A 21,120-nucleotide genomic window follows, 5' to 3' on the forward strand; every position below is an offset into this window, starting at 1 on the left:
CCCCAAGGAGGTGAGCAGAGAGGAGGAGTTGATTACCCGTCTCCTCTGACTCTCTGGCCCAAATTGCCTGGCTTCACAGGGGGGACAGAGTTTTGCTGTCAGCAACTGATGGGGCACTTCCAGGCTGGTGGGGTTGCCCAGTGGCCCGACAGCCTGACAGGCTGTCTGCGGTGTGACCGCCCTTTGTTTCTCCAGAATCTGTACATCAGGAGGTGCATGGTTGCGGGAGCCCATTCACCGCCCTCCCCCCAAGGGGGATGGCACCTTCCCTGGCTGTACCCTATGATCACCAGGTACTTGAAATGAATGCAAGTTTTTTGACTTCAAGGAAGAGTTCACATAACCCCTTCTGCCTCGTAATGTGTGGGATTTACTATAATGGAAGGACATTATGAAGAACAGGTAGAAAACTCACCTCTTGGTCTCCATGTAGGAGTTTGTTTTGCACGAATCCCTCCTACATGAGTAGATAGCAGAGGTTTATTTTTGTTCCCGTGTGTGTAGTTGTGGCAGAGGATGTAGGTATGGTGATTTGAAGCCCTCAAAGAAATATTCTCAGAATTCTCAAGACTTCTCTTGATTGGAACCGAAAGAGACCTGGAAAAGGAGGAAAAGAAAAGGAGGAGGGAGAACGAGTGACTGTTTCTCAGTAAATTCACCTTCCTGGTTGATTGTTCTGTCTTCTCATTACTTTTAACTTCTATCTATGTCTAATGGAATAATGTAGAAAGGCTGATTTTTATGCTTTAAAAGATTTTACATCACAAAGAAATTAGAAGTGGCTAACAGAACTTATTCAAATCAATGTTACATAGAGACTTTGATATTAAATTTGTATACTAAAATGGGTTAATCCAAATTTTCTCTTTCTTTTTGAGTGAATATTTGTTAACATATTTTTGTAGATAATAATTTATCCTAGATACACAAAATTGTGAGAATGGGTACCATTTTTCACCACTTAAATGAATAGATCGTACACTTTAAATGCCAATGTTGTGTCTTACATGTTGTTTTTTAATTCCTTGATTTCCAAAACTTGTGTTTATTTAATTGATTTCTATCTAATAATCAGTGTCTCCCCTTTATTGTTTCTTACTTTATATTTTATTGATCTATAGTTAATTTACATTATTATATTAGTTTCAGAGATACAACATAGTGATTCATAAATGTTTAGGTTGTTCTCCATTTATACTTATTATAAAAGAGTGGCTCTATTCCCCATGCTATACAGTACGTCACTGTAGATTATTGATTTTATACATAGTGGATTTTTCCTCAGAATCACCTATCACTATTTTGCTCCTCCACCCTGTGTCTCCCTGCTGGTAACCACTAGTTTTTTCTTTAATGTGTGAGTCTGTTTTGTTGTTTTTGTTGTTGTATTCAGTTTTTTAGATGCCACGTGTAAGTGATAACCTACCAGGCTTGTTTTCTCTGTGGCTTATTTTGCTAAGCATAATACCCTCCAAGTCCATCCATGTTCTTGCAAATTTCATTTTTTGCTGAAGTCATCATAAAAAATCTTTTTTATCCCCTAACCTATTGATGACCACTTAGTTTGACTCTATATCTCGGCTATGGCAAATAACACTGTTATGAACATTGGTGTGCAGTTATTTTTTTGAAATAGTGTTTTTGTTTTCTTCTGATATACCCAAGAGTGAAATTGCTGGATGTTATGGTAGTTCTATTTTTAGTTTTTTGTGGAACCTCCATTCTTCTTTCCACAGTAGCTGCACTACTTCACATTCACATCAAGAGCGTACAAGAGTTTCCCTTTCTCCACATCCTCACTAACATTTGTTATTTGTGACCTTTTTGATGACAGCCATTCTGACAAGACTGAGGTGATATATCTCATTGTTTTGGTTTGCATTTTATTGCCGATTAGCTATGTTTAGCATCTTTGTGAGTTCTGGCTGTCTCTATTTTTTCCTTGGAAAAATGTCTATTTAGGTGTTCTCATTTTTTAAAAAAAGATTTTGGGTGTTGTTCTGATATTGAGTTGTATGTGCTATTTCTGTAGTTGAGATATGAACCCTTGCTTGGTCATCTTTTTGGTGTTAACCTCTTATGTGCAAATATTGTCTCCTTCAGCAGGTTGTCTTTTCATTTTGTCTTTGGTTTCCTTTGCTGTGCAAAATCTTTTAAGTGTAGTGAAGTCCCATTTGTTTATTTTTGCTTTTGTTTCATTTGCCTTAGTAGACTGAACCTAAAACTGTTGCTATCATTTATGCTGAAGAATGTTCTGTATTTTCCTCTAGGGGTTTTATGGTCCTACATTTAGGTCTTTATTCAGTTTTGCGTTTATTTTATATATGGTGTGCTAAAATACTCTAATTTTTTTCTTTTCCACGTAGCTGACCAGTTTTCCCAGTACCACTGATTGAAGAGACAGTTTTTTCTCCATATTGCCTACTTTGTCATAAATCAATTAAATATAAGTGTGTGGGCTTCTTTCTGGGATCTCTATCCTATTCCAGTGATCTTTGTGTCTGTTCTTGCTCCGGTCCGATTCTCTTTGATTACTGTCGCTTTGCAGTATAATCTGAAGTCAAGGTGCGTGATGCCTCCAGCTCTGTTCTTTCTCAAGATTGTTTGGCTATTTGGGGTCTTTGTGTTTCTATACAAATTTTAAAATTACTTTTTCAAGTTCTGTGAAAACGCTTTAGTATTATGAGAGGGATTGCATTAAATCTGTAGATTGTCTTTGGTAGTGTGGTTATTTTAACAGTATTAATTCTTCCAGTCCATGCACCTGCTATATTTTCCCATCTTTTTCTGTTGCCTTCAACTTCTTTCACCAATGGCTGATAGATTTCTGAGTACATGACTTTTACCTGCTTAGGTGTGTTTGTTCCTAGGTATCTTATTCTTTTTGGTGTGATTGCATATGGTATTGTTTTCTTAATTTTTTTCTTTCTGACAGCTTTGAGTTTTGTTTTTTCTTCTTTTTCTAATTCCTTCAGGTGTAATGTTAGGTTGTTTATTTGATATTTTTCTTGTTTCCTAAGAATAAGCTTGTATCACTTAACTTCCCCCTGTGAACTGCACTGGCTGTGTCCCATAGATTTCGGATCATTGTGTGTTCATTTTCATTTGTCGTGGGTATTTTTAGAATCCCTCTTTAATTTCTTCAGTGTTCCTTTCTTCCCCTTTTATTCTCTTCATCTGTGATGTGGGGACTATCTTTAATATTATGTTTGGATTTCTTTCAGTTGTGTGTGTGTGTGTGATTATTTAAGTTGCTGAGCTCTTAATTTCACATGGACACTAACAACTCTGCATTGTTACTCTCCTCCCCCACAGTTACTGAATTTGACCTTATATTTTACATCTACTTGTTTTGTGTGTCCCTTAACTTCTTATTGTGAATATAGATGATTTTATTAGTGTTTTCTTTCATCCTTCCTACTAGCTGTGTACATGGTTGATTTACTGCCTTTGTTGAATATTTGTCTTATCCAATGAGGTTTTTCCTTTAGTAAGTTTCCTTTCCTAATTTTTATGTTTCAGTCGTGGCCTTTTCTTTTTCACTGAGAAAATCTCCTTTAAGATTTCTCATAAAGCTGGTTTGGCGATGCTGATCTCTTTTAGTTTTGCTTCTCTGTAAAACTTTAGATCTCACCATCAAATCTGAAGGAGAGACTTGTTGCATAGAGTATTTTTGGTTATAGATTTTCCCCTTTCATGACTTTAAATATACCATGCCACTCCCTTCTGGCATGCAGAGGTTATCCTGAGAAGTCAGCTGATAACTTTATGCAAGTTCCCATGTTTGTAACTTGTTGCTTTTCCTTTGCTCCGTTTAATAGTGTCTTTTTATCTTTATTTTTTTGCCATTTTAATTACAGTGAGTCTTGGTGTGGTCCTCTTTGGGTTGATCCTGTTTTGGCCTTACTGTGTTTACTGGACTTGGATGTCTGTTTTCTTTCCCAGGTTAGGAAAGTTTTCAGCTTTTATGTCTTCAGGTATGTTCTACACTGCTTTCTCTTTCCTTTTTGCTTCTGGGACCAGTATAATGCAAATATTAGTACACTTGATGTTGTTTCACAAGTCTGTTCAACTTTCCTCATTTCATTTTAATCTACTGTTTTACCGTTCATCTTCAGTGATTGCCAGTACTCTGTCCTTCAGTTTTCTGATTCATTCCTCTGTATCATTTAGTCTACAGTAGTTTTCTTTTAGTGTAATTTCCATTTCAGTTATTGTATTCCTCACCTCTGTTTTGTTGTTCTTTAATGGTCTCTTTTTTTTTAAAAAAATTAACTTCTTGCTCTGGTTGTCAGTTCTTCTCCTGAGTTCTTTGATCATCTTTATAGTGATTACCTTGAACTCTTTGTTGAGGAGATTGCCTATCTCCACTTCACTTAGATCTTCTTCTGAGTTCTTTTCTTGTTCCTTCATTTGGATCGTGTTTCTGTGTCACCTCATTTTTCTTAACTTACTGTTTTTATTGCTATGTATGTAGTAGGTTCGTTACATTTCCTGACTTTGGAGAAGTGGCCTTTTGTAGGAGAGGTCCTATGTGTCCCAGTGGCCCACTGTCCCCTGGTCACTAGAATTATATGTTCCAGGTGTACCCCCTATGTGGACTGCTTGGGCTCTTCTGTTGTGGTGGGCTGACTACTGTGGGTGGTCTGGTAGGCTTGGCTGCCCCCAGAGTGCTTGTTTGCCTGGTTCTGCCTTGTATGGAGGCTGTCTGTGCTGCTTGGTGAGGCTAAATCATAAGGCAGCTGGCTGCACAGCGCTGGGGGACACCAAATCTAGTGCTGGATCACTTATGGGTAGAATTGCAGTCCAGGTGATATCAGGACTAGTTCCCAGTCACTGGTGCTGCGGCTATGACGGCTACTGGGAGGAAGACACAGGTCCTGAGTTCTGGCTGCAGGGCCCAGGAGTTGCAGTGTTGGTGTTGGATCACTGTCCCTGACACAGCTATCTGCAGGGTCTTCGGTATCCCGAGTCTTGTCTTGGCATTCTGATGGGCAGGGTCAGGACCCAGCTGAGTCCATGGCTGCTTCTGGCCTGCAGGTGAGTGTTCTGGTCACACAGGCTGCTGGGCTGTGGTATTCCTGGAGCTGGTGCGTGCCTGTTGGTGTAGGAGGCTGATCCCACTGCTAGAACAGGTTTGCTGTTGGGTAGGTCCAAGCTCCATCCAGTCCCTGTGCAGTAATCACCTGCCAACGGTGAGGCAGATTCCAAGTCCAGAGCAGGCTCACTGGTCAGAGGGGCCAGGGACTCTGGGGCTGGTGCCTGCCCACTGAGGTGTGGAGGCTGGTCCTGGGGCTTTTGGTGGCTCGGACCATGTCCAGGGGCAGCTGTGCATTGAGAGCGTCTGAAGGCAGCCTGTTTGCTGGTGGTTGGGGCTATGCCCCTGCTCAGTTAGTTGCTTGGCCTGCAGCATCCTAGTACTTGTGTCTATGGTCTGGTGGAAATGGGTAGGGTTAGGTCCTGAGGCTAAAAAGATAGAGGGAGGATTCGGAAATTATGCTTGCTGGTACCAGTGGCCACGAGGTAGAAGGAGCTCCCCCAGATGGCTGCTGCCAGTGTCTATGTCCCTGAGGCTGTGCTGTAGTTGCCTCTTGCCTCCCTGGGAGACTCTCCAAGATCAGGAGGTAGGTGTGACCCAGGATCCTTTCAAATGACTGCTTCTGTTCTGATTATCGGGTCATGTGGGATTTTGTGAGCATCTTTTTTTCTTTTTTTTTGCGGTACGCGGGCCTCTCACTGTTGTGGTCTCTTCTGTTGTGGAGCACAGGCTCGTGACGCGCAGGCTCAGCAGCCGTGGCTCACAGGCCCAGCTGCCCCATGGCATGTGGGATCCTCCCGGACCGGGGCACGAACCCGTGTCCCCTGCATCGGCAGGCGGACTCTCAACCACTGCGCCACCCGGGAAGCCCTGTGAGCATCTTTTAAGTGTGGAATCTCTATTTCCCACAACCCTCTGGCTCTCTGGAAAATAAGCACTACTGGTCTTCAAAGCCCAACTTTCTAGGAACCCTTCTTTCCAGCACAGGATCCCTGGGCTTGGGAGCCTGATGTTCTGTTCATACCCCTTGCTACCTGGGAGCACCTCAGAAATTGTAATTATTCTCCCATTTGTGGGCCACCCACCTGGTGGTATGGGTCTTGACTCTGTTGAGATTTTGCCCTTCCTTCTTGTCTTGCCGAGGTGCCTTCCTTATATCTTTAGCTCTAAAACATCTTTTATGTTAGGTCCCGGCCTTTTTCATCAATTGCTGTTCTGTAAACAATTGTGACTTTGGTGTGCCCATGAGAGGCATCAAGCTCTGGGTGTTTGAATGCTCCCATCTTGGACAATCTCTCCACTTCATTCTTAAATCATATTATTTAATTTTTCTTAGTATCTTATTTGATTAGCGACAGTTTGAAATTTATTATCACTCATGTTTACTTCTCCTGTTTTAAAAAATTGAATAGTGAATTCATTCATTTTGAAATGAAGGTAGTGATCTGTGAATTTCCATACCTCAAAAATCCAGGATAGGACAAAAGCCTTTTCTACCTGTGTTACCCTCAAACTCTGCACCCGACCCCAGCCTGGGGATTAACCTCTTGCACCCATGCTCACCTTCTGTTTTTGGACCGTTCACCATCACTGCATCTGTATGTGTGTTGACAAAGTGAACTCTAGTCTTTCCAGTCTTTGTGTTGTGTTTTCTGGATTAGGGAACAGTCCTCCTATGAATGTACATTTACTGGTCTGCTGAAGTTCATATATAAACCTGTCAAGCACATTACCAGAATTGGAATTGCTTGTATATACACTTTGATAAATTTTAGAGACAATGGTAGAACAGAAGTAAATTGTATTTCAAATCCCACCATATTCTCACACCATGAAAACCCTTCCCTTTTTAATATATTTGTGTGTATTTTATCTTTATGCCCATAGTATATTTCCCAGAGATGGGTAAGTGTTATATTTCTTGCTAGCACATTTACCGTATTGTTCAAACATTTAGTGGTTAAACATGATCATATTTCCATGAACATGCAAATACAAGCTCTTCTCTCACACTGTCTTTTACTCCCTGCTGTTTTGTATTGCCCTCCTAATTCTCAGTCCTGGTCTTTCTTTATGTTCTTCATCAACCTGGATAGGTTATACTATTTTCTCCCTTATTCAAGGCTAATAAAATAGAATAGAACACCCAGAAATAAACCCTGATATATGGCCAAATGATTTTTGACAAGTTGCCAAGACTTTTCAAAGTAGAAAGGATAGTATTTTCAACAAATGGTGCTGAGAAGTCTTGTTGTCAACATGCAAAAGAAGGAAGATGGACCCTTACCTAACATCATATGCAAAAATTAATGGAAACGTATTAAGAAACTAAATATAAGACCTAATAAAATAAAAAGTCTTAGAAGAAGACACAGGACAAGAGCTTCATGACATTGGATTTGGCACTGTTTTCCTCAATGTGAAATGAAGGAGCAACAAAGGTACAGCTAACAAAAGAATAAACAATTTGCAGTACATAATTTAAAAAAACTGTGTATCAAAGAAATGTAAACAGAATAAAATGGCAACCCACAAGATAGGAGAAAATATTTGAAAGCCATCTATCTGAGAAGAGATTTCTATTCAGAATATACAGAGAACTCCTACAACTCAACAAAAAGCAAACACCCTGGTTCAAAAATGGATAAAAGACTTGAATAGATGGTTCTTCAGAAAGATGTACAAATGACTAAGCACTTGAATAGACGCTCCGTATCACTAAATGCATGTTTATATATTTGTGTGCATGCACACACACACAAGCACACAGACACATACACAAGCAGAAAACAAGTATTGGTGAGGATGTGAGGGAGTTGGAAGCATTGTGCTCTGTCAGTGGGAATGTAGAATGATACAGCTGCTTTGCAAAAGAGTATGGCAAGTTTTCAGATATTGAAAAATAGAATTACTACATGATCCAGGAATTGTACTATGAGGTGTACCCAAAGGAATTGAAATCAGGGTCTTAAAGAAATATTTGTACTTCAATATTTATAGCAGTAATAATCACAATAGTTAAAATATGAAAGCAACCAAAGTGTTCATCCACTAGTTCCTGGATAAACAAAGTGTGGTATACCCATATAATACAATATTGTTCACTGTTAAGAAGGTAAAGATCTAGGAATATGCTACAACATGGATGAATGTTGAGGAAATTTAGCTACCAAAATGCCATTTTTGTGACTTTTAGTGAGTCATAACAATACAACTACTTATTTCAATTATATGGGGTACTTAGTGTGGTCAAAACCATAGAAATTGGGAGGGTAATGATGCTTTTCAGGTGGTTATGGAACAAAAAGGAAAGTTGTGTTTAAAGGATATAGAGTTACAGTTTTTAAACGTAGAAAAGAATTAGAAAGATAAATGGTGATGTTCATCACCCAATAATATGAATGTATTTAATATCACTGAACAGTGTACTTTATAATAATTCACATGTTATATTTTATGTTATTTGATTTTACTAACATACAAAATAGGGAAAGAATGTAATATCAGGAAAGGGAGTGACCCTGGGATAGAGCAGAGAGTAATCAGAAGGGTGAGACACTGCATATGTTGAAGAAGAAGAGCTGAGAGTCTTCACTGGACAGGAGAGACTTTATAAAAAAGAAAAAAAATACTCTGAGGGTGTATTAAATAGATATCTGTGGGTGTACTGCTATCTCCCATGGGTTATCTTAAGGAGTCTTTAACAAAGTCCATAAGGCTTGCTGAGGCATTTTTAAAAACTGGATTCCCTAGGAGATAATTAGAGGGTGGTACTTCAGTCTATGTCTAGGTTGACAGATTTTGCAGGGAAGACGAACCTGAGAACAGTGGATGTCCAGAGAGTGTAAGTACATGGAAATTAGAAAAAAAATAATAAAGGGAATTAGGAAAACTTTGGACTTTGGAGGTCACGTATTACTGAGTCAGACCTGAGGTTTCTAAGGTGTTATATACAAAGTTGCTCTTTGGATTATTTGTTGATAAAGATAAGTGGAAAAACTAGAGTCGTTTCCAAGTGTAGGTAAGATATAATGAGAGGATGGAGGTGGAAAGTAGGGAGGCCCAGAGAAAAGTGGGAAGGTCATATTGGGCCACGATGGTGGTAATATCCCGCAGAACAGATGGTAGGGCAGACTATGAATTCATCTTTCTTATTTCGGCTCCCCACCTCATCCTTAATAATTCTTTGGGAATATTTCATTGCTCTGTGTTGCAGGTACAGAATTCTAGTAAGGAGACTACACCCTCAGTGTCCAGCTGTTTGAGTCCTCAGTGTGCTTCAAATGATGGAGAGTTATTGCTTCTTTATGAGAAGAGTTAGTACCTCGTAGGTAAGCTTAAGCTGGAGCTTATGCAATATTGATTCCATTTTATATATACTGTTGGCATGGAGGTTCCTCCTCCTCTTTCCTTGACCATTATGAAATGAATCTATATTTCTCAATATTTGGGTATATCAGATAAATACATTAAGTAAAGGAATCTTATATATTTCTCCCTGCATAATTTGCTTTTTCTTGTTTCTCTTTTACCTTTAGTAAATTAGCACAGGAAGAGACCTTGAAATGTTCTAATCAGGAGAGATTAGAACATCATATTTCTAGAGAGGTTGCTTGGACAGAGCAGGGGTCCCAGTGAGAATCAAGGCTTCTGTTTCTACTTGGAAGTATACCTGTATAGAGTAGAGGGCTCCAGGAAATATCCTAGAATATTGCAATTAGAGAGGCAGGATCTGGTACCAGATCAGTGTACTGTGACATATTTGTCAGTCATCTGATGTGAGATTCTTAGAGCCAATCCCATATGGTAGGGCTGAGTGCAGAGTGATAAAGAACCTGTGAAAGCCTCTGATTGCATGTTAAAGATGAAACTCTGATTTCGGGGAGAATTTTCTTACCTGACTGAATGTCACCTTTCTGTGGGTATGAGATTCTGTGTTTTTCCTCTGTTGATGACCACTGACTGAAAATCATTAGAGGATCATGTCTAGAAAGCATTCATTATTTAATTTCTTAAAGAAGAAAACATAGAAAACATATTTATCCACTTTCAAATTGAGGATCAAGGGGAATGACGTCGGTGAAAATGTCAGAGTAGGGAGCTCTGGCTTGTGTCCATCGCCAGAAACACTGACATACGTGGTAAAACCTGTCAGAATGATCTTATCAACACATGAAAGTTTCCTTTTATTTTTCGCCCTGTAGATTTATCTTTCATTGAAACTTAACTTACTACAGGATGTGGAGAATAAACAGGGAAGTAGAACCTGTATTTCCTGATGAGAGAATCACTAAGTCACATTAGCTGTTCTGAGCTGTGTCTTACTCACCGTGACTGTAATTAAAACAAACAAACAAAACACTTTTTTTTTGTAAGTCAGTTCTGACATTTCCTCGTTAAAGACAAGGTAACAGATAGAGACTTAGATCTACCAGAATTGAGCAAAATTTTGATTGTACCTGTGTTGAATATATGAGCATGACCTGCTACAAATCTTCATTATACTTATTGCCACAACTGACAAATTCCCTTTTTCCACTCCTGATATGTTGCATGTAAGGAATGCATAGGTCACTTATCCCAGCTGGTCACAGGTAAACACTGCCACATGGATTACTGGATGGTTTCCTGCTGGAACACCACACATTCTCGAGTATCATTCCTACAGAGTATCTGGGCTCTTCCTTCTTCTGGATAAAGGTTAGATAATCACCTAATTTTATGAGAAATATATAAATTGTATTCTTCAGGTTTTTATTTGTCCATTCTCTTTCAAGTCCTAAGTGCAAATATTAAAGTGATTTCCAAGAGGGTGGTAAATAAGACAGCTACATTTATGCTCCGAAATTAGCAATAAATCATAATACAATTGTAAATGCATTAATGTGTGATTAATATGTAGATACATATGTAAATGCAATTTTAGTAATGCTTTGTGGAGAGCTTCAGAATCTAGGTATTAAAAAAAAGAAGTTCTTGAAACTCACAGGGAATTATAGAGAAGTCTTTGTGTCTATAAATATCAATCAGAAATAATGCATATTCTCAGAAATAAACTAGGCATAAAATTGTAGGGAAACACTTCATGAAATGAAAGAGCATGTGATGGCCATACAAGAAAAAAGAATATTCTCAGAGAATAATGAACAGTGTGGAGTTCAGCAGAAGGGTAATACAGATTCAGAGCGTAGTACTTTGGAGAGCCTAATTATGAGTTCCTCATATTTCATCTTTGGAGAGACAGTAGTCATTTGAAATATGATGTTATAAGATGACGTTAGCATACTTAAATACTTTCGTTTAGAAATGACCACTTAGAACCAGAATAAATGAAAGAGAACACAAAATTATGTTTTTGTTGATTTTTGAAGATCTCAGGTGAGTTCTGATAATTTAAAAATACATGATGCCTTTCACTGCAAAGTAAAGGAGCTCTTACAGTGGAGGATTCCTGGACTGAATGTCAATATTATGACATAGTGTGAGTGTGTTTCATGTTTGGTAATTGCAGTCATTGTTGCTTTTGTTGTGGTCATCCATTTACAGTGCTTGGTGTCAGTTGATTTATCTGTTGTAAAAATAAAATACAGTCTGTGTCTGTGAAAAAAAATACATGATGTCTTGATAAAATTGTATGGAATTTGAGATCTGGAAAAAAGCATTTCTTTTCTGTAATGCTAGGATGGTAATTGGACATTTTTGCAAGAAGGAGATTTCAGGATGCAAATCTGGTGTCTCTAAGGTGGGAAGTCAGTTCATGGTGGAACATTCTATTAAACTTGTGTGAGTGCAGAAATATTTCTTTGGAAGAAAGAGGTCACAAATCCCTTTTTAACAGTTAGTGGTTTATAGTATACTGAATGAGCAAAATGGTTATGTCTGAACTTTAGAAAAAAATAATATAGTTTTTCTGCATTTATATAATGAAGCTGATGTAGAATATCAAAAATTCTTTATTTTGAAAAACAATGTAATCAACTTGACATAATTCATATATATTGAACCTGTGGTACACACACACACAATAAAACTTACATTCAAAAAATCTTTGGCACTTAAGAAATATTTTCCAGTGTAGTTGATTTACAATGTTGTGGGGTTTTTTTAATACATGTATATTGGAGTATAATTGCTTTATAACACTGTATTAGTTTCTGCTTTACAGCAAAGTGAATCACCTATATGTATACATATATCCCCATATCCCCCCCTCCTGAGGCTCCCTCCCACACTCCCTATCCCACCCCTGTGGGGGACATAAAGCACTGAGCTGATCTCCCTGTGCTATGCGGCAGCTTACCACTAGCTCTTTTACATTTGGTAGTGTATATATGTCAGTGCTACTCTCTCACTACGTCCCTGTCTCCCCTTTTGCTCTCTGTCCTTAAGTCCGTTCTCTACATCTGTGTCTTTATTCCTGCCCTGTCACTAGGTTCGTCAGTACCATTTTTCTAGATTCCATATATATGTGTTCACGTACAGTATTTGTTTTTCTCTTTCTGACTTACTTCACTCTGTATGACAGACTCTAGGTCCAACCACCTCACTACAAATAACACAGTTTTGTTCCTTTTTATGTCTGAGTAATACTCCATTGTATATATGGGCCACATCTGATTTATATATTCATCTCTTGATGGACACTTAGGTTGCTTCTATGTCCTGGCTATTGTAAAAAGTGCTACAGTGAACATTGTGGTACAAGTATCTTTTTGAATTATGGTTTTCTCAGGGTAAATGCCCAGTAGTGGGATTGCTGGGTCATATGGTAGTTCTGTTTTTAGCTTTAAGGAACCTCCATACTGTTCTCCATAGTGGCTGTATCAGTTTACATTCCCACCAACAGTGCAGGAGGGTTCCCTTTTCTCCACACCCTCTGCAGCCTTTATACATTGTTGTATTAATTTCTGCTGTGCAGCAAAGTGATTCAGTTATATATATATATATATATATATATATATATATATATATATGTATAGTCTTTTCCATTATGGTTTATCACAGGATATTGAATATAGTTTCCTCCGCTATACAGTAGGTCTTTGTGGTTTGTTTATCCTATGTAGAATAGTTTGCTTCTGCTATTCCAAAACTCCCAATCTTTCCATCCCTCTCTTCTTGGCAACCACAGCTCTGTTTTCTATATCTGTGTGTTTGTTTCTGTTTCACTGACATGTTTATTTGTGGCCTGTTTTCGATTCCACATATAAGTGATATCATATGGTATTTGTCTTTCTCTTTCTGACTTACTTCACTTAGTATCATTATCTCTAGGTCCATCCACGTTGCTGCAAATGGCATTATTTCATTCTTTATTTATGTCTGAGTAATATCTATTGTATACATATACCACACCTTCTTTATACATTCATTTTTCAATGAACATTTAGCTTGTTTCCATGTCTTGGCTATTATAAATACTGCTGCAATGAACATAGGGTTTTATATATCTTTTTGAATTATAGTTTTGTCTAGATATATGTCCACAAGTGGGATTGCTAGATCATATGGCAACTCTCTTTATAGTTTTTTTGAGGAACCTCCATAGTGTTTTCCATAGTGGCTGCATCAACTTACATGGCCACCAACAGTGTAGAAGGGTTCCCTTTTCTCCATACCCCATCCAGCATTTGTTAATTGTAGATTTTTTTAATGATGGCCATTCTGATCAGTGTGAAGTGATACCTCATTGTAATTTGGATTTGCATTTCTCTAATAATTAGTGATGATGAGCATCTTTTCATGTGTCTATTGGCTATCTGTATGTCTTCTTTGGAGAAATGTTTCTTTAGGTTTTCTACCCATTTTTCCATTGAGTTATTTGTTATTTTGTTATTGAGTTGTATGAGCTGTTTGTGAAGTTTGGAAATTAAGCCCTTGTCAGTCTCATCATTTGCTAATATTTTCTCCCAGTCCATAGGTTGTATTTTCATTTTGATTATGGTTTCCTTTGCTGTGCAACAGCTTATAAGTTTGATTAGTTCCTGTTTCTTTTTTGCTTTTACAGTAAGTCACCTATATATGAACAAGTTCTGTTCCAAGAGTGCATTTGTAAGTCCAATTTGTTTGTAAGTGCAACAAACTTAGCCTAGGTACCCATCTTACACAGTCGGCTATATGGTATTGTACCGTAATAGGTTTATAATACTCTTCACACAAACGATACTTAAAAAACAAACACAAAAATAAAGAAAACAGTTTTAGTCTTACAGTACAGTAACTTGAAAAGTACAGTAATACAGTACAACAGCTGGGATACTCAGGCTGGCATCGAGGGAACAGGCGAGAAGAGTTGCTGATTAGAGGAGGGAGAGGAGGTGGGAGAAGGTTGAGGTGAAGGATTATCAGCAGTAGGAGACAGAGGGCAAGCTGCCATTTCACTCATACCTGACGTTGATGGCGCAAGTTCTGGTTCCTCGCTGGATTTAATTCTATGTACCCTCTTGAAAAAATGGTCCATTGTTGTCTGGGTCGTAGCTCTTTTTTTCTCATCATAGATGACAAGGTAGCACTGGATTGCATTCTGAATGGCTGCTGCCACCTTTGGGTACCATTCTAGGTTCGGGTCCTGTGCCTCAAAAACTAACAGTGCTTCCTCAAATAAAGAAGATTCCCTTGCCATTTTCTGTGTCGTGAATCTCTTAAGTTCTTCAGTTACTTCTTCCTCCTGTCCCTCTTCATCCTTTCTCTGGGCCTCCAATTCCATCAGTAAGCTCCTCATGTTGCACAGCAAGGAATTCAATGAAATCGTCCTCTTGCAGATCTAGCTCCAGCTTCTCGCTGAGGGTCACTACATTGCTGAAAATCTCTTCAGACTTCTGATCTACCTTCTCAAATCCAAAAAAATCATGAACTGTGGGCAAAGGTTCTTCCAAACCCCATTCATGGTGACCACTATACCTTCACACCATGCAAACTCAATGTTTTTATGGTCTTGTAGATGTTACAGTCCTTCCAAAGTTGTCCCTAGGTTGTTACTGATTTGTCACTTACCTTTACTGCCTGACAAAAAGTGTGACATAAATAATATTTCTTGAAAGTCGCTCTAACTCCCTGGTCCATAGGTTGGATGAGCAACGTAGTATTCAGTGACAGATGCACTACTTTGACGTTGGGATGAAAGTCATCCATGGATGGGGTGTGGCCCAGAGCACTGTCGAGCAGCAAAAGAATGTTTTGCTGGAACGTCCTCCTCCACGCAATATTTCTCTACATCTGGGATAAAGTGGTGGCAAAACCAGTCCTGGAACGTGGCCTGTGTAATCCAGGATATGGGGTTATGCTTCCACGCAACAGGAAGAGAGCCCTTGGCTATGTGTTTAAGGGTTCTCGGGTTCTCTGAATGATAAACTAAGAGAGGCTTCAGCTTCAGTTCACCGGAAGCATTGCCACCAAACAACAGTTAGACTGTCCTTTGCTGCTTTACAGCCCGGCATCAACTTTTCCTCCTTACTGATGTAACTTCGGTCTGGCATCCTCTTCCAGTACAGTTGGGTCTCATCCACATTAAAAACCTGGTTGGGTAAATACACACCATCATCAATAATTTCTCAAAGTGTTTCCGGGAGTTCCCGGACAGCTACCCTATCTGCCCTTGCTGCCTCTCCACTTACTTTTACATTATGAAGGTTGGCTCTAGCCTTGAACCGATGAAACCAGCCATGGCTGGCATTAAAAGATGTGCCCTCTGATTCTTTCCCGTGTTTCTTCTTCAAGTCTTCATGAAGGCTTTTAGCTTTCTCTTGAATCAGCATCAAGCTGAGCAGGACTCAGCACTAATGTTGATCCTGCATCTGCACACTGAGAAGTTTCTCCATCTCCTCCATCGCTTTTCCATGCTTCTTCAGTGTTTTGTCAGCATCATCAGTACATCAGACTTCACATGTTCCATGATCTTGTCCTTGTTCTGTAGATTCGTGACAACGATAGAATGATTCATGTTATAAGAATGAGCGATGTCTAACATCTTTTTGCCTCGCTCCACTCTCTTAATTACTTTCACTTTTGTTTCCATCGTTATCGCGTGGCCCTTCTTAACAGTACCAGCTACATCACCACTGCTTTTACGCTTGCTTCCAGACATCTTGGGCTTGAAATAAAGGTACTGTACTACTGTACTCTATACAGTACTGTAAAGAACACAAAAGCGCAACCACTTATAGAGGATGAACGCACATGACAATGTATGCCAGACACGTGAACTAACTTACATGCGAATTGGACATGCAAATGGACGTTTGCATCTTTGAAAGTTTGCAACTTGAAGGTGCTTATGTAGGTGACTTACTGTATTTGTACTGCCTAGGGAGAACTACCTAGGAAAACTGTGGTATGATTTATGTCAGAGAATGTTTTGCTTATGTTCTCTTCTAGGAGTTTTAAGGTGTCCTATGTTATATTTAAGCATGTAAACCGTTTTGAGTTTATTTCTGTGTATGGTGTGAGGGTATGTTCTGACTTCACTGATTTGAATACGGCTGTCCAACTTTCAAAACACCACTTGCTGGAGAGACTGTCTTTTCCCCATTGTATATTCTTGCCTCCTTTGTCGAAGGTTAATTGACCACAGGTGTGTGGGTTTATTTCTGGGCTCTCTATTCCATTCCATTGATCCATGTATCTCTTTCTGTGCCAATACCATGCGGTTTTGATTACTGTAACTTTGTAGTATTGTCTGAAGTTTAGGAGGGTTATGCCTCCTGCTTTGTTCTTTTTCCTCAGGATTGTGTTGACAGTTCTGACTTTTTATGGTTCCAGATATATTTTAGGATTATTTGTTCTAGTTCTGGGGAAAGTGTCATGGGCAATTTGACAGGAATCACATTAAATCTGTAGATTGCTTTGGGTAGTATAGCCACTTTAACAGTTTTAATTCTTCCCATCCAAGAGCATGGGATGTCTTTCCATTTCTCTGGATCATCTTCAGTTTCCTTTACTAATGTTTTGTAGTTCTCAACATATAAGTCTTTCACCTCCTTGGTGAGGTTTTTTCCTAAGTATTTTATTTTCTTGATGCCATTTTAAAAAGGATTGCTTGTTTACATTTCCTTTCTGATATTTCATTGTTAGTGTAAAGAAATGCATCCAGGGACTTCCCTGGTGGCTCCATGGTTGAGAATCCGCCTGCCAATACAGGGGGCATAGGTTTGTGCTCTGGTGCAGGAAGATCTCACATGCCGTGGAGCAACTAGACCTGTGTGCCACAAGTACTTAGCCTGCACACTAGAACCCGTGAGCCACAAGTACTGAGCCCATGTGCCACAACTACTTAAGCCCGCATGCCTAGAGCCCATGCTCCGCAACAAGAGAAGCCACTGCAATGAGAAGCCTGCGCACCACAATGAAGACTAGCCCCCACTGGCCACAACTAGAGAAAGCCCGTGCACAGCAATGAAGACCCGATGCAGCCAAAATAAATTTAAAAAAAAAGAAAAACCAAGAAATGCAACCAATTTATGTATGTTAATCTTGTGTCCTGCTACTTTGCTGAATTTGTTTATCAGTTCTAGTAGTTTTTGGTTGGAACTTTTAGGGTTTCCTTTATATATATTATCATGTCAGCTACATACAATGACAACTTTACCTCTTCCCTTCCAATGTGGTTAGATTTTATTTCTTTTTCTTGTCTGATTGTTGTGGCTAGGACTTCCAGTACTATGTTGAAGAGAAGAGGTGAGAGTGGGCATCCTTGTCTTCTTCCAGATTTTAGGGGGAAGGCTTTCAGCCTATGAACATTGAGTATTATATTGGTTGTGGGTTTGTCATAAATAGCTTTTATTATGTTGAGATATGTTTCCTCTATACCCACTTTGGTAAGTTTTTTTTTTTTCTTTTTGCAGTACGTGGGCCTCTCACTGTAGTGACCTCTCCCGTTGCGGAGCACAGGCTCTGGACGCACAGGCTCAGTGGCCATGGCTCACGGGCCCAGCCACTCTGCGGCATGTGGGATCTTCCCGGACCGGGGCACGAACCTGTGTCCCCTGCATTGGCAGGCGGACTCTCAATCACTGCGCCACCAGGGGAGCCCTGGTAAGTGTTTTTATCATCAATGGATGTGCTTTTCCGGCATCTATTGAGATGATCATTTGTTTTGTGTTTTTCCTTTGTTGATGGGGTGTATCATGTTGGTTGATTTGCATATGTTGAAACAACTTTGTGACACTGGGGTGAATCAAATTTGGTCATGGTGTATGATCCTCTTATGTGTTGTCAGATTCGGTTTTCTAATATTCAGTTGAGAATTTTTGCATCTATATTTATCAAAGATATTGGTCTGCAATTTTCTTATTTTGGTAGTGTCTTTCTCTCTGTGTTTGTTTTTTAAGTCTTTAATGAATTTGTTCCAATATTCCTTCTGTTTTATGTTTTGGTTTCTTGTTTGTGAGGCATGTGGGATCTTAGCTCCACCATGAGGGATTGAACCTGCCCCCCCCTGCAGTAGAAGGCGAAATCTTAACTACTGGACAACTAGAAAAGTCCCCATCTGTATTTTGTTTGTTCGTTTGTTTGTTTCAGTAGATTTCTTTCTTTATTTTTGGATGGATTGGGTGTCCATTGCTTTGCTTTTGTTGCAGAGCATGGGCTCTAGGTGCACGGGCTTCAGCAGTTGTGGCTATCAGGCTCAGTAGTTGTGGCCCCTGGGCTGTAGAGCGCAGGCTCAGTAGTTGTGGCACACAGGCTTAGTTGCTCCGCGGCATGTGGGATCTTCCCAGACCTGGGCTCGAACCTATGTCCCCTGCATTGTCAGACGGATTCTTAACCACTGTGCCACCAGGGAAGTCCCCCCCATCTGTTTTTGATATCAGGGTGATGGTGGCTTCATAGAATGTCTTTGGAAGTATTCTTTACTCTTCAATCTTTTCGAAGAGTTTGAGAAGAATCAGTGTAAGTTTTGCTTTGTATATTTGGAAGAATTTGCCTGTGAAACCATCTGATACTGGACTTTTGTTGGTAGGGAGTTCTTTTTAATTACAGATTCTATTTTGCTTTTAGTGATCAGTATGTTCAAGTTATCTATTTCTTCTTGATTCAGTTTTGTTCGGCTGTGAAAAAACAACATATATTTTTAGGTTATGTTAGCACCTAAATACTTACCATGTATTAGACCACAAAAGAGTGAAGAAAAAAATATTAAAATATTTTTTCAAATAGAAAATGTATTGAGATATTTTTCACAAATTGGGATAATAATACTAATTACAATAATGACAAATTGTTCTGAACTTAAAGACTATTTTATCTAAGATGCTTATTATATGCTTATTATAAGCATGGTATTATATGCTTATATATTATATGATATTATATATGCTTTTTATATGCTTATTATAAGCATGATATTATATGCTTATTGTTTTAAAATACATGGAATGTTTTCTCCTTTCTAACGTAATTCTTTTATTTTACCTGTATATTGTGAAAAAAATTTAGTTGCACGTAATATAAAAAATTACACTTTAATAGGAGATATTAATCCAGTTACATTTACTATAGTACTGAAAATACTTAGGTTTAGAGTTACCATGTTATCGAGTGCTGTTTTTTATTTATTGATTTTTTAAAAAGAGTTAATTGGGGGGGCATAAATTATTTATTTATTTATTTATTTATATCATCTTATTGGACTATAATTGCTTTACTATGGTGTGTTAGTTTCTGCTTTATAACAAAGTGAACAAGCTATACATACACATATATCCCCATATCTTCTCCCTCTTGCATCTCCCTCCCACCCTCCCTATCCCACCGCTCTAAGTGGTCACAAAGCACTGAACTGATCTCCCTGTGCTATGCAGCAGTTTCTTACTAGCCATCTATTTTACATTTGGTAGTGTATATAAGTCCATGCCACTCTCTCACTTCATCCCAGCTTACCCTTCTCCCTCCCCATGTCCTCAAGTCCATTCTCTATGTCTATGTCTTTATTCCTGTCCTGCCCCTAGGTTCTTCCAAACCATTTTTTTTCTTTTTGTTTAGATTCCATATATATGTGTTAGCATACAGTATTTGTTTTTCTCTTTCTGACTTACCTCACTCTGTATGACAAATTCTAGGTCCATCCACCTCACTACAAATAACTCAATTTTATTTCTTTTTATGGCTGAGTAATATTCCATTTTATATTGAAGATGTGCAGCATCTTCTTTATCCAGTCATCAGTTGATGGACACTTAGATTGCTTCTATGTCCTGGCTATTGCAAATAGAGCTGCAGAGAACATTGTGGAACATGACTCTTTTTGAATTATGGTTTTCTGCAGGTATATGCCCAGTAGTGGGATTGCTGTGTCATATGGTAGTGGTAGTTCTATTTTTAGGTTTTTAAGGAACCTCCATACTGTTCTCAATAGTGGCTGTATCAATTTACACTCCCACCAACGGTGCAAGAGGGTTCCCTTTTCTCCACACCTCTGCAGCATTTATTGTTTGTAGATTTTTTTGATGATGGCCATTCTTACCTGTGTGTGGTGATACCTCATTGTAATTTTGATTTGCGTTTCTCTAATGATCAGTGATGTTGAGTATTCTTTCATGTGTTTGTTGGCAAACTGTATATCTTCTTTGGAGAAATGTCTGTTTAGGTCTTCTGCCCATTTATGGATTGGGTTGTTTGTTTTTTTGATATTGATCTGCATGGGCTGCTTGTAAAGTTTGGAGATTAATCCTTTGTCAGTTGCTTCGTTGGCAAATATTTTCTCCCATTCTGAGGGTTGCCTTTTCGTCTTGTTTACGTTTTCCTTTGCTGTGCAAAAGCTTTTAAGTCTCATTAGGTCTTATTTGTTTATTTTTGTTTTTATTTCCATTTCTCTAGGAGGTGGGTCAAAAAGGATCTTGCAGGCTTCCCTGGTGGCGCAGTGGTTGAGAGTCCGCCTGCCGATGCAGGGGACACAGGTTCGTGCCCCGGTCTGGGAAGATCCCACATGCCACGGAGCAGCTAGGCCTGTGAGCCATGGCTGCTGAGCCTGCGCGTCCAGAGCCTGTGCACTGCAATGGGAGAGGCCAAAACAGTGAGAGGCCCGCGTACTGCAAAAAAAAAAAAAAAAAAAAAGGATCTTGCTGTGATTGATGTCATAGAGTGTTCTG

The 21,120-nt window shown here is 39.0% G+C and overlaps 1 long non-coding RNA gene across 2 annotated transcripts in view; it reads left to right on the plus strand.

The window, feature by feature from the left end:
- The window catches only part of LOC113614341 (uncharacterized), a 33,436-nt gene that overhangs the window by 5,498 nt on the left and 6,818 nt on the right, over nt 1-21,120 (plus strand). Inside the window, exons 2-3 of one of the 2 annotated variants that reach the window (XR_003430592.1) lie at nt 9,255-9,369; nt 17,878-17,925. This is a non-coding gene — a long non-coding RNA (uncharacterized LOC113614341). Of the gene's footprint in view, nt 1-9,254; nt 9,370-17,877; nt 17,926-21,120 lie in introns of those variants that run through there. The other variant, XR_003430593.1, reaches the window with a different exon arrangement.

The sequence above is a fragment of the Aethalodelphis obliquidens genome, unplaced genomic scaffold (genome assembly GCF_003676395.1).
Source record: "Aethalodelphis obliquidens isolate GAN/ISIS:26980383/991018 unplaced genomic scaffold, ASM367639v1 scaffold94, whole genome shotgun sequence".
Lineage (NCBI taxonomy): Eukaryota > Metazoa > Chordata > Mammalia > Artiodactyla > Delphinidae > Aethalodelphis > Aethalodelphis obliquidens.